This window comes from Callospermophilus lateralis, chromosome 1 (assembly GCF_048772815.1).
Source record: "Callospermophilus lateralis isolate mCalLat2 chromosome 1, mCalLat2.hap1, whole genome shotgun sequence".
Taxonomy (NCBI): domain Eukaryota; kingdom Metazoa; phylum Chordata; class Mammalia; order Rodentia; family Sciuridae; genus Callospermophilus; species Callospermophilus lateralis.
The window spans coordinates 175,747,124-175,759,642 of NC_135305.1; positions in this window are offsets into that span (position 1 = coordinate 175,747,124).

Consider the following 12,519-nt stretch of genomic DNA (forward strand, 5'->3'; position numbering starts at 1 on the left):
TTGTTTTTCCCCCTGAAAGAACTGACTGAAGAGCTGAGGTTGTGGCTTAGTGGTAGAGCATTTACCTAACACATGTGAGGCTAGGTTCAATCCTCAGCACCACATAAAAATAAGTAAATAAAATAAAGGTATTGTGTCCTTCTACAACTGAAAAAAAAAAAAAAAAAAAAAGCAAAACAAAAATCTCACTGAGCCACAGGAGATGTAGAAGCACACTAATAACTGCAGGGTATATTTGAACTAGCCACCTCAGTTTACAGAGGCCACATCAAGACCAATAGAGGTGGCCTTAATGTGCAGTCATGTACCACATGACATCATTTTGGTCAGTGACAGATCATATATACGACAGTGGTCCCAAAGATGATAATGAACTAAAAATTGCTATCACCTAGTGCATCGCAGCCATAGTAGCTCAACAGCACAAGGTATTACCCTTGTGTTTGTGGTAAAGCTGGTGTAAACAAATCTGTACTGCCAGTTTAATAGAAGGATAGCACATAAAATCATATATACTATAAAAAATCGTATATACTATGTAATACTTGATAATAAATGTTACTGATGTATGTATTCCTTTTTATATGTGGGTGTGTTACTGGGGATGGAATCCAGGGGCACTGTGCCACCCAGCTATATCCCCAGCTTCTCTTTTAATTTTATTTTGAGATATGGTCAAGTTGCCCAGGCTGATCTCAAACTTGCTATCTTCCTGCCTCAGCTTCGTGTCGCTGTATATACTTTTATCAGTACTTTTAAACTGTATTCCTGCTTATTAAGAGAAAGTTTGCTGTGCAGCAGCCCATACATCTTGTATTTCCTGAATCTCTGAACTGCACCATTTTCTCTTGTACTTCATGTAATCTCGCGTTGCTGTGTTCATTGTAGCCTCAGGAGCCAAGAGCTGTACTCCACACACAGCATACAACCTAAGTGTGTAGCAGGCTATTCCATTTAAGTGTGTGTAAATACACTATGATAACTGCACAATGATGAAATTGCCTTAATGATGTGTTTCTCAGGCCACATCCCATTGTTAAATGGGATGACTATATAAAGAAATATTGTAAACTAGGCACAATGGTGCACACCTGTAATCCCAGCAGCTTGGGAGGCTGAGGCAGGAGGATTATAAATTCGAAGCCAGCCTCAGCAAATTGGTGAGACTCTGTCTCTAAATAAAAAATCAAAAGGGCTGGGGTTAAGCACCCCTGGGTTCAATATAGGGTACCAAAAAAAAAAAAAAGAGAAAAGAAAAAAAAAGAACTGTTGTAAATAGGAAAAGTTTTAATGTACCAGTAGAAAAAAAGGAAAAGGTCCCAAAAGATCACAGAGGTAACAGTAAAAATACAAATGGTAGTGAAACTTGAGTCTGAATAAACATGGATGTTATATATTCTGAAAATCAGTTCCTTTGGCCTATCCACCTGGCCAAGCACTTTTTAAATGATTTAGTTCAGGTAAGAGTGAAGTGAAATGGAGACTCCTGTGCTGCCATTGGGAGGTGAAATTGGTGCAACATTTCTAATTAGTAATTCTAGGAGAGTTTGCCTTTGGAATCTTAAAAATGTTCATACCCCATGCCTTTTGACCCAGCGAGTCTACCTAGGGAATGGATCTTAAAAAAAATAATAATAAAATGTTTGATCAGGTACTCTGGGTTCAATCCTCAGTATCACCAAACCAAAATGAAAAACTCAGTGGAGATTTTTTTTTTATAGTTACTACACACATGCACCTTTGAAATAGCTCAGTTTATTATATGACACGAATACCTAGATAATGGGGGAAACAGTGCATTCCAGTGAAGAAGTGGCCTGGGACTGAAATAAATGGAAACTTAAGAGTGACTGCAGTAGAGTGTCATATGATTATATGAAAAGTTAGAAACCAGTTGAATTCCAGGTGGGAAATGTGACTGGGGAACCCTGATAAAGCTGATGGCCTTCTGCTGTGGAGAGTGAAACACAGCTAGAGTTGGAATCATCTGGTGTCCGGTGGTTGCATTGGCTGCTACGAATCTGAATAAATTGAATTATGTGGAAAGAAGAAATTGACAATCCTATAAATCCTACCCTTACAGGAATTGGAGATAAAATTAGGCCTTAGACTCAGCCCTGACAAGCAGGGCCGCGTGTACCCCTGGATTTCACTGAGTAATCTTGCATATTCCCTCCTCTTCAAGGCCTTTCTGTCCAGGAGAGGGGCCAGCTGCTCAGCAAACCCAGAGCAAATCCAGGTTGTATGGTCTCCCCTCCAGTTAGGGAGAGAGAAAGGCACACTTGGAAACCTCTGGGTCAAAGTTTGAAGGGATCGCTTTAAGGGACTCAGGACCTAGAAATATGCACAGAAATGGCAAAATCCATTATTTTTATCTTTTGTGGATAGAGCTGGTCTTTGGAACTGATTCTGTGGAATGTTAATCTACAGCCACGTGGTTTGGCCCAAGGCTCATTCCCCTGGTCCCCCTGTCCATTCCCAGGAATGGCCTCCCCACTCCATGGTCATGGCAGGTTTAGAAAGTCAGACCCAGTTTCACCTTAGCCCTGACCTTGCTCCTGCTCTTTCTGCTGGGGTGCTTTGCGCATCCTCATACGTTCTCACCATGAGAATCTGCTCCCCGCCCCCAAGGCCCAGCTCCACAGTCCCTTCTTCCATTGAAGTCGTCTTCCCTGCTTGTTCCCCTGACATACCCTGTGTGCACCTTTGTCACTTACATTATATGATATTCGTGGTGAGTTGAACTCCCATCTCCCTGACTCGTTGTGAGCACCTGGGTAACCCAGATACCACCCACCTCACCCCACCCGCTGCCAGCCTTCCAAGCCTGCACCTCTTGCTCTTGTTTGACCAGTGTCTTGGGGAATTCTCCCCTCAAGAGCCTGCTTTTGCTTGGCAGATTGCAGTACCACGTTACAGATTATCCTGGGGTGGAAGTGATCTAGGAGGGCTTTTCTCACTCAAGGCACAGCAGACAACTTTAACCAAGATGCAGGGTGCACAGATGAGCCACCAAGGATCAGAAACCCAACCCAATGCCTGTGTATTAAATAAGCCCAACAATTCTTAGAGCAATGCTGGAGATGGGGGTTGGAGACCTGAGGCCCTGAAATGATTGAAATTTAGTTTCCACCCTGGCAGAATGGAAGTAAAAATTAAAAATAGATTCAGTTACCGAAAATAATTTTTCCTTTCAGAACAGAGTGCTGTGGACTGAGATTCATGTCACTACAGTCTTCAAGCAATGGTGTCAACCCTGCCCCTTTGTCCTTCATCAGCCTCTCCGTCTATCCCTTTGCCTTGCCACTCTGCATTAGTTCTTCAGAATTTTCACATTATCTTTATTCAGTTATTTTTGTATATTAACTTTAATAGCAAAAATAAATCTGGTATTTTAATTGGAGTAGGTCTGGGGGAAGCACAGCGGGGAGGTGCCCAGGGTGGAACCCAGGCTGGGCCTTGCACATGCTGAGAAGGTGGTCCACCACTGAACTGTACTCCAGCCCTTTGGAGTGTGTCTTAAAGTTGATTGTATTAGCAGAAAAATGTACTGTTCGATAAAGCGAGCCTTTCAGGAGACAAATGCCATTGAAAAGTTAGTTGTTAAATTTGAGACTAGAAGGCACTTCACCCCACACCTCACAGGGTTGCAGGAGGCAACACCCAAGCAGCCTTGAACTAGTGGGCTGAGGCTTTTATTGCAGGAAGAAAGGTAAAGGATAGGCTCCGGAGTGGTGTTGGGCTGTCTCTATCCACTTGTGGCCCTGGGGTAAGGCAGGAGAATAGTGGCCCAGAAAGTGAGAACCTGATAAAGAGGGAAGCTGGGGGTTTTTGTGGGGTTTTTGTTTGATTGTTGGGTATGGATGCTTTAGTTTGCATATGAAAAGCAAGAATTACAAAAAAGAAAAAGACCTGGTTAATGGTATTGACTGAATATTCATATAACCATGAGATGGATAATTGGAGAACTGAATCTTAAGATATTATTTCTATTCAAGAATAAAGCTTCTTTTATTGAAACTGTTTCTTTGGGGAAAGTGCTCATCATATTTGCTCTATTCTTCTGTTTAATTTGTTCCTAGATATGAATCTGTTTCATTACTGTTGTAAATACATTATCAGCTTCCACTATGTTGTATATGTAGCTATTGTTTGCATATTTTGAGTATTGAAGTCTAAACCTAACCTCTTTTTCCTTTCTTTTACCTAGTGGCATTGGCCACTACTTCCAGAACAATTCTCAATGATATTGGTGGGCATGCTCTGTCTTCCCTCTGGGTGTTATTAGAATCACCACCATATCTTTTATCTACTTTCCTCCTTGAGGAGGAGGAAAAAATGAAAACCTCCCTAGGAGGATTTCCTGAGGTTGCAGGATTGGAACATTGTCATGGTTTGGATCTTAAATGTCCCTCAAAGTCTTATATGTTAAAGGTTTGGTTGCCTGCCACATGCTGTTGGAAGGTGGTGGAACCTTTAAAAGGCGGGGCATAATTGGAAGAAGTTAGGTCACTGGGGACGTGTCCATGATGGAGACCTGGAACGCTGGACCTCCCTCTGTCTTTGCTTCCCAGCTGCTATGAAGTGAGCAGCTTCGCTCCAGCACACACTCCCCACGGTAATGTCCTGCTTCACCACAGACCCCAAACCAATAGAGCCAAATGACCATGGACCAAAACCTCTGGAACCATGAGCTAATAAGCCTTTCTGTTACATCTTCTGTGGCATTTTGTCACAGCAACAATGAAATCTAACAAATGTCTTCCCCAAAGGTATATGACAAGATCAGAGAAGAATACCTACTGTTTCCAAGTTGGGGCAACTGCAATAACAGGTGATTTCCTGGCCTCTTAATTATTGCTAGGCAATTGCTTTTTCACCTAAACTGCCTTCTTTCAAGGCATTGAGACCAAGGATCCCTTCCCCTGGGTTTTCACCTTCACCATCAGGCCAGCTTCCACTTGGTGTCAGCAGAAGGTGACCTCCTCCTCTGCCCTTCTCCCACTGTGAGCTGGGGCACCACTGTGGAGGGGCACCACTTTAGTCGGGGTGCTAGGAGAAGCAGATGAGATTAAACAGGTAAGATGACCGTGAGAGGAAACAGGGAAGTTGCTGAGAACGTCTGGGTGAGCCCTCAGATGCTCAGGCAGATCAGACCTCCCTGGGGGAGTGTTAGGATGGCCTTAGGCCTGAGCCTGAGCAACTCCATTTTAACTTCATTTAAAAAGACCTGCAGTTTCACCAGGCACATCCACAGATCCCTCCAGTATGGCCTCAAACAAGTTACTTCCCCTCACCCTGATAAGCCCCTGGCAGGCTGTCCTCCCCTGATAAGAGGGAAAGGCGGGAAGATCAGGGTGGAGACCACCAGACCAGATGTTTCTGACCCCAGGGTAAATGATGTCACTGAGAAATCCTGTGGTAGCTGATAAGGATTGAAAGAGGGGTTAAAAGCCCCAAAATTTAGTATAAATAATAGAGCAAATGAACAGGGATTCAGCCAGCCGAAACAAGGATGCACTAGAGCTGGAGAGCCTGATGAGGACCTGACATCCCATCACTTGTCATTGTTTCTGAACCTCTGTGTGGTCCTCACTGCTCTCAAACTCTACTGCCTTGTCTGGACCTTGGTGAGAGCCGCAACTCCTCCCAGGATCCCCTCCTCAACTGGCCGTCCACTCCACACCAGGAAAAGTCTGCCTTGGTTCTGGACCTGATCACCGCGGTCTGAGTGAGTGTGCATCTGCTGGACTCAAAGCCTAAGGCTTAAGACCTTTGAACTTAGCACGCAGAGGGAATGTCTCTGTCATTAGCCTTCATGATTAAGTGTGTTTTGCAGTGCTGGAATTAATCTAGAATTGTTTGCTCTGAATTAATTAATCTAGGATTTTTTGCTGTGAATTGATTATGTCTAGTGCGGTGCCTAGCACTAAGGATTGTCATTTTCTTGATTAAGAACCTATAGAGTGAAGAAAAAAAAAAAAGGAATTGTGTCACATTAGATTGGGTAGAAAGAAGTGATGGGAGGGGAGGGGAGGGGAAGGGAGCATAGGAAGGACAGCAGAATAAAATAGACATTATTATTGCTGTATGTATATACGTGACTGCATGACCAATGTGATTCTGCAACCTGTACACTCAGAAAAATGAGAACTTATATCCCATCTGATTCAAATGTATGATATGTCAAGGTTATTGTACTGTCATGTGTAACTAATAAAAACAAATTTAAAAAAAGAAAGGAAAAAAAGAACCTATAGAGTGAAACTGTATTGAATAATTTGAGTGCATAAAGCATTGAAAGGGGCAGAAGTGCGTGGACATTCTTTATTTCTCCCCTCGACTGCATACATCGCAATTTTGCCCCCTCGAGACAGGGAGGAAGCCTGCATGCAGCCTAGGAAGATTTGGCAAGGCCATGGGAGTTCCTGTCTTCTAGGAATGGGCCCGCCTTCCTGCCCTGCTGGACTCTGACTGGTCAGGAGCAGCACGATGCCTGAGAGACATGGCCACAGCACAGATGCAGGCAACAGATTTCCAAGGGCTGCAGCTGGGGACTGTGGTCAGGTATGTCTCTGTGGTTGGAAACAGGTTTGTGGCACTTCCTGGAGGTTGCTTTGCTGCTGCCCTTTAGACTGTTGGAGTTAAAAAATTGGGAGGAAAAGTTCATTAGGCAGGACTTAAAATCGAAGGATTGATTGGACCCAGGTCTATATGTAGCCAGGGAGTCCTTGGATAGGTGGTGTTTCAAAAGAATCTTTTGAGAATAAGCCTGAGTGTCTCTCTTGCATTGGCTTTGGTGGGCACACAACCTCCCTGGGCCTTAATTTCCTCATTTCTGTGGTGGGGTAATAAAAAGCCTGTCTGTGTTGTGTGAAACACGTACTCTTTATTGATATGCTGAGCACCAAAAGGTGCACTCATACACTGCTGGTGGGGCTACAAATTGGTGCAACCACTTTGGAAATCAATATGGAGATTCCTCAGAAAACTTGGAATGGAAGCACCATTTGACCCAGTTACCCCACTCCTTAGTATATATCCAAAGGATTTAAAATCAGCCTACTACAGTGACACAGCCATATCACCATTTACAGTAGCTCAACTCACAATAGCTAAGCTATGGAACCAACCTAGGAGCCCTTCAACAGACAAATGGATAAAGAAAATATGATACACAGACAAAATGGAGAATTATTCATCCATAAAGAACAATGAATATAATATTTGCCAGCAAATGGAGACTATCATGCTAAATTAAATAAGCCAGCCCCCCAAAACCAAAGGTTGAAAGTTTTCTCTGATATGTGGAAGCTAATCCAAAATAAGGAGGATAGTGAGGAGAAGAATCTAAGTGCTATAGATGAGATAATGGGGAATGAAGGGAAGGGAAGGGGATAGGAGTAGGAGAGACAGAGAAATGAATGTGACATAATTTTCCCATGTACAGGGATGAAAACAACACAGTGAATCCCACCATTATATCCATCCATAAGAATGAGATCCTAACTAGAATAAGATATAGTCCATACTTATATAATTATATCAAAGTGGATTCTACTGTCATATATAACTAAAATAAATAAATAAATAAATAGATAAGGGGCAAAAATGCCGAGCACCAAAATGGATAAACAGTCCTCAGTAAAGAAACCCCTCTCTCTTCAGTCCACCACGCTTCTGACCCCCAATCTCACAGAGTAAAGACCTGGAGAAATGTAGCCTTGCCCACTGTGGAACGCTTTGGTAAGGAAAGTCCCTATGTCTGCACAGGGACTGTGGGCCTTTGACAGGCCACAGGGGAACTGGCCCCAGCTGAGATCTGGCCACCATCCTTCCACACCTCATCGCAGGGCTGGTTGTGGTGTGAACTCAGGAAGGGCACATTCATTTGGACCAAACTGAATTAGCCAGACCAGTCGGCAGCCAGGAAGTCATGTGCTGCATTCCCAAACCAAAGAAATTAGTTTTAGATCATTCACTTTTGGCATTAGCCATGCCACAGCTCCCTCCTATTAGGGCACATGTGAGAAAACTGGTTGCAGCGGATTGATGGATATTTAGCAAGTCTTTTGCCAGTGCCAGTACAGGACCTCTCTGTTCTTATTGTGAAGAGTAGTACCCTGGCAGTACCTGGCAGGGGAGCTCTAAAAACCTATAAATCACAACCTGCAAGGAGGCCCCAAGACCCCCAGGCAACTCCAGGTATAGCCCAGTTTGGGAATCAGTGAAATACAGTTTCAAATTTTCCTTTCAATTCCAGGGAAGTAGAAAGTGCAGTCTACTTCTTATTCATGGAAATTGGAATTGTAGTCCAAGCATTGTGATGCACACCTGTAATCCCAGCTACTTAGGAGGCTGAGACGGGAGGACCATGTGACAAAACCAGCCTAGGCAACTTGGTGAGGTCCTGTCTCAGAATAAAATAAAAAGAGCTGGGGATGTAGCTCAGTGGGAAATCACTCACCTGGCATACATGAGCTCCTGGGTTCAATTCCCAGTACAGAAAAAGGGAGGGGGGATTGTGAGAATGAGCATTCCAGCAATTTATAACTATATTCTTAAATTCTCTCTCTCAATCTTGTTCCTCTTCAGTACCTTGGCCACTCCGTGTTTAGACTCATCTCCTTTTTTCCTACATAAATATTTGTTTACTTCATGCATCTCTTATAATACATGTTTCCACTTATATTTTTGTAGCATGCACACCCTTCAAAGAATCAATTAACTATTCTTTTTTTCTTTTTCTTTTTCTAGGGGCACTTAACCACTGAGCCCTGTTTTTATTTTCTATTTTGAGATAGGATCTCAGTAAATTGCTTAGGGCCTCACTAAGTTGCAGAGGCAGGCCTTGAACTTGCAATCCTTCCTGCCTTAGCCTCCCAAATTTCTGAGATTATAGGTGTTCTCCACATGCTCAGCTTGGTTAACTTCACTTTTTTATTCTAACAGAAATTAGCTCCTGAATTCCATTTGCTCTTGGTATTTAAGTACAGCTTGATGGATTATTATTTTCTTCAGTACTGTGGTTTAAACACTGGACCTCATGAATGCTAGGCAAGCTCTTAACCACTGAGCCTTCTCCTAAAATTTTGAGACAGGGTCTTGATAAATTGCCCAGACTAGAGCATGTCATTTAATTTCCATAGTTTCCATTCTTCTTCTTGTTGATTTGTAGTTTTATTTCATTGTAGTCTAAAAGATACTTGTGTAATTTTACTTTTTAAAAATTTATTGAGTCTTGATTTATAGCCTACTGTATGATCTGCCTTGGGGAATATTCTGTGTGCAGATGAGAAGAATTGTATTTGCTGATGGATGAAATGTCTTGTAAATATCTGTTACATGTATATGCTCCATAGTATGGTTCAACTCAGATGTTTCTTTGTTGATTTTTCTGTCTGGATGACCTATCCATTGATGAAAGTGGCATGTTGAAGTCTCCAATATTATTGTATTAGAGTGTATCTCTTTAGATCTAATAGTTTTTGCTTTATATCCTTGAGTGGTCTCAAGTTGGGTGTATATATGTTCATGATTTTTATATATTCGTATATATCAATATATGATGACCTTCTCTGTCTCTTTTTACAGTTTTAGCTGCATGTAGCTACTCCTGCTGTTTTGGGATTTCCGTTTACATATGTCTTTTCCCTGTCCTTCACTTTTAGTCTATGTATATCTCTACCAGTGAAGTAAGATTTTTGAAGGGAACATGTAGTTTGATCTTTTTAAAAAAAATCTGTTCAGCCAGTCTGTGTCTTCTGATTGGTGAATTTAATCAATTTACATTCAAAGTTATTATTGGTAAGTATGAACTTCCTCTTATCATTTTTGCTAATTCTGTTCTGTTTGATTTGTGTGTGTGTGTGTGTGTGTGTGTGTGTGTGTATAAATTTCCTCCTTATAATCTTCTCTTATTGGTTATTTTTGTGGTTTGGACATTTTCTACCATATTAAGCCTTGATTCTCTTGATTCTCTCTTTTGTGTATCTGTTCTTCCCATGAGTTGTGCATGTTCATATATTTGGACAGTAGTTACCATCCTTTCGTTTCTAGCATAGAACTCCTTGTAGGGCTGGTTCAATGGGGAATTTTTCCCTCAGTTTTCTGCTTATCTGGGAAAGACTTTATTTCTCTTTAGTTTTGAAGGGTAGTTTAGTATTCTGGGTTAGCAGTATTTTTCTTTCATTATTTTGAATATATCATCACATTCCCTCTGGCCTGTAAGGTTTATGCTGAGAAATCTGCTTAAGTCTTATGGGCCATCCTTTGTGTGTGACTTGATGCTTTTCTCTTGCTATTTATAGGATTTGCTCTTTGTCTTATAATTTTGACTACAGTATACTTGGTTAAAGTCTGTTTGGTTGATCCTTGTTGGATCTGGATACCTATATCTCTTTGAACATTTGGGAGGTTTTCATCTATTATTTTGTGAAATAGGTTTTAATGCCTTACTCCTTTTTATCACCTTCTGAAATTCCCATAATATGGTTATTTGATCACATAAATTGTGCTTATAAATCTCATGGGCTTTCTTCATTCTTTCAAATTATTATTATTATTATTATTTGGTCTGGGTAAGTTAGTTTTCTATCTCTTTTATCTAAAAGTGTCTAAAATAGTACATAAGTACCAACAAGTTAGGGCTATTTGAATGAATATAAATCATTTTAGTTTTCTGTGATAGTGTGACTCAACTGGAGCAAATACAGCTGAAAAAGATCCAAAGGAAAATAGAACACATTGTTTACTTATGGAGCCAACTACTGATATGAATATAAGTGCTTTTAGTACACATTCTTTGCCGTAATGAAACAGGATAGAATTAAAAAGCAAAATTACTTTAGGAAGGGATTTGCATATTAGTTGCTACCATATATCCTTGCCTTGGGCTTGTGATGTTTCTAATTCAAGTACTATTCAGACTCAAACTGATATGTGAAGGGGGTATATAAAGGAAATGTGGGCCATAGAAAAAGGAAAAAAAGTGATGAGATGTATTTTTAAGTGGATCTCAATTCAAGCTGTTTTTGAATTTGCAAACCAAAGGGTTCCTCAGTGTGCCTCAATTCTGGGAATTTGTGTACCAATAGAATGAATCAAGTTATAAAGAAAAATCTAAAAATAGCATCAGAGAAGATGAGAGACCACAAGAATATAGTCACAACATAGAATTCCCAGGGCAACGTAAGTTTCTCCATATTTCCCTCTTAAACATGGTCATATGGACAAGTATGCTCCAATAATTCAATCACTTCTCATACATTCATTTTGCTGCTCACTTAATCCCTAAAACAATGTTCTCAAAGTGGCACCATGGACCAGCAGCAGCAGCAGCACCTGGAAACATGAGAAATGGAAATCCCCACCCAATTCCCAAGACTTCCTGGGTCAGCACTGTAGAAATCTGTTTCAACAGGCCCTCCAGGAGATCTCATGAATGATCAGATGAGACCCATCTGCTCACCCAAAGTTTCGTGTATCTAATAAAGAAAGCTTGGCCCATTTTTCTCTTGTTTGGGTGTGCATGGGTACTTGGTCTCATGTCTGAAGCATAGGATGTCAGAAGGATGGAGATGTGGGTTTAGGGAATAAGTTTGTTCAGGGATAAAGTGACATTTAGTTTGGAAAAAAGTGTGCTGAGCTCAAGCTCAAGAGAAGAAACAGGCTGCAAGTGCCCCCTGCAAGTCAAATCTAGAGGTTCAGCCTAGAGGATGCTGGGATCCTGTTGCATCAGAATCATAGAGGGGCTGGGGTTTGTAGCTCGGTGGTAGAGTGCTTGCCTAGCATGTGCAAGGTTCTGGGTCCAATCCTCAGCATCACATAAAAATAAATAAATAAAAATAAAGGTATTGTGTCCAACGACAACTAAAAAAAGAACCATAAAGCCTTATGAGAAGGCAGTCTCGTAAGGAAAGAGAGAGAGTTGGTATGCACAAGCCTGACTCAGAAGAGCGGGGAAAGGTGGTGGTTTTGAAATGTGTCCACAAATACCTCTCTTCAGGTGGGGAAGCTTACTTCTCTGCTTCTTGAGTGTGGCCTGCACTTAGTGACTTGGCTCTAGTGATACGGTGTCACTTCCAGGAGTCGTTCATCAAAAGGCAGCGTGGCATTTTTCCTTGCTCTTCCTCTTTGGTCACTTGCTCTTAGGGAGCCAGATACATGCCATGGAGACTCATGAAGCCCTATGAAGACGTCTGTGTTGCAAGGAACAGAGGTCTCTGCAGACTCTACGGCCCTACCTGTGTCTTCAGATAGCTGCAGAGATGGAACCGACTCTACCTCCCTCATCCTGACTCAGATCGCCCTGTCTCTCCCTCTGCCAGTCTCTCCCCACCCACACTTGTAATAGAGCTTTCGATTAAAGTCTGTATTACATTCTAATGTGCTTTTTTTAAAAAAAAAATGGTAAGAAATTTGGAGTGTCCAATGAAATAAATGGTAAAAATCAAATGGGATGTAAGATTTTATTCAAAGGCGAAAGCTTAGGAAGAGCTTTGGATTGGCTCTTGCATT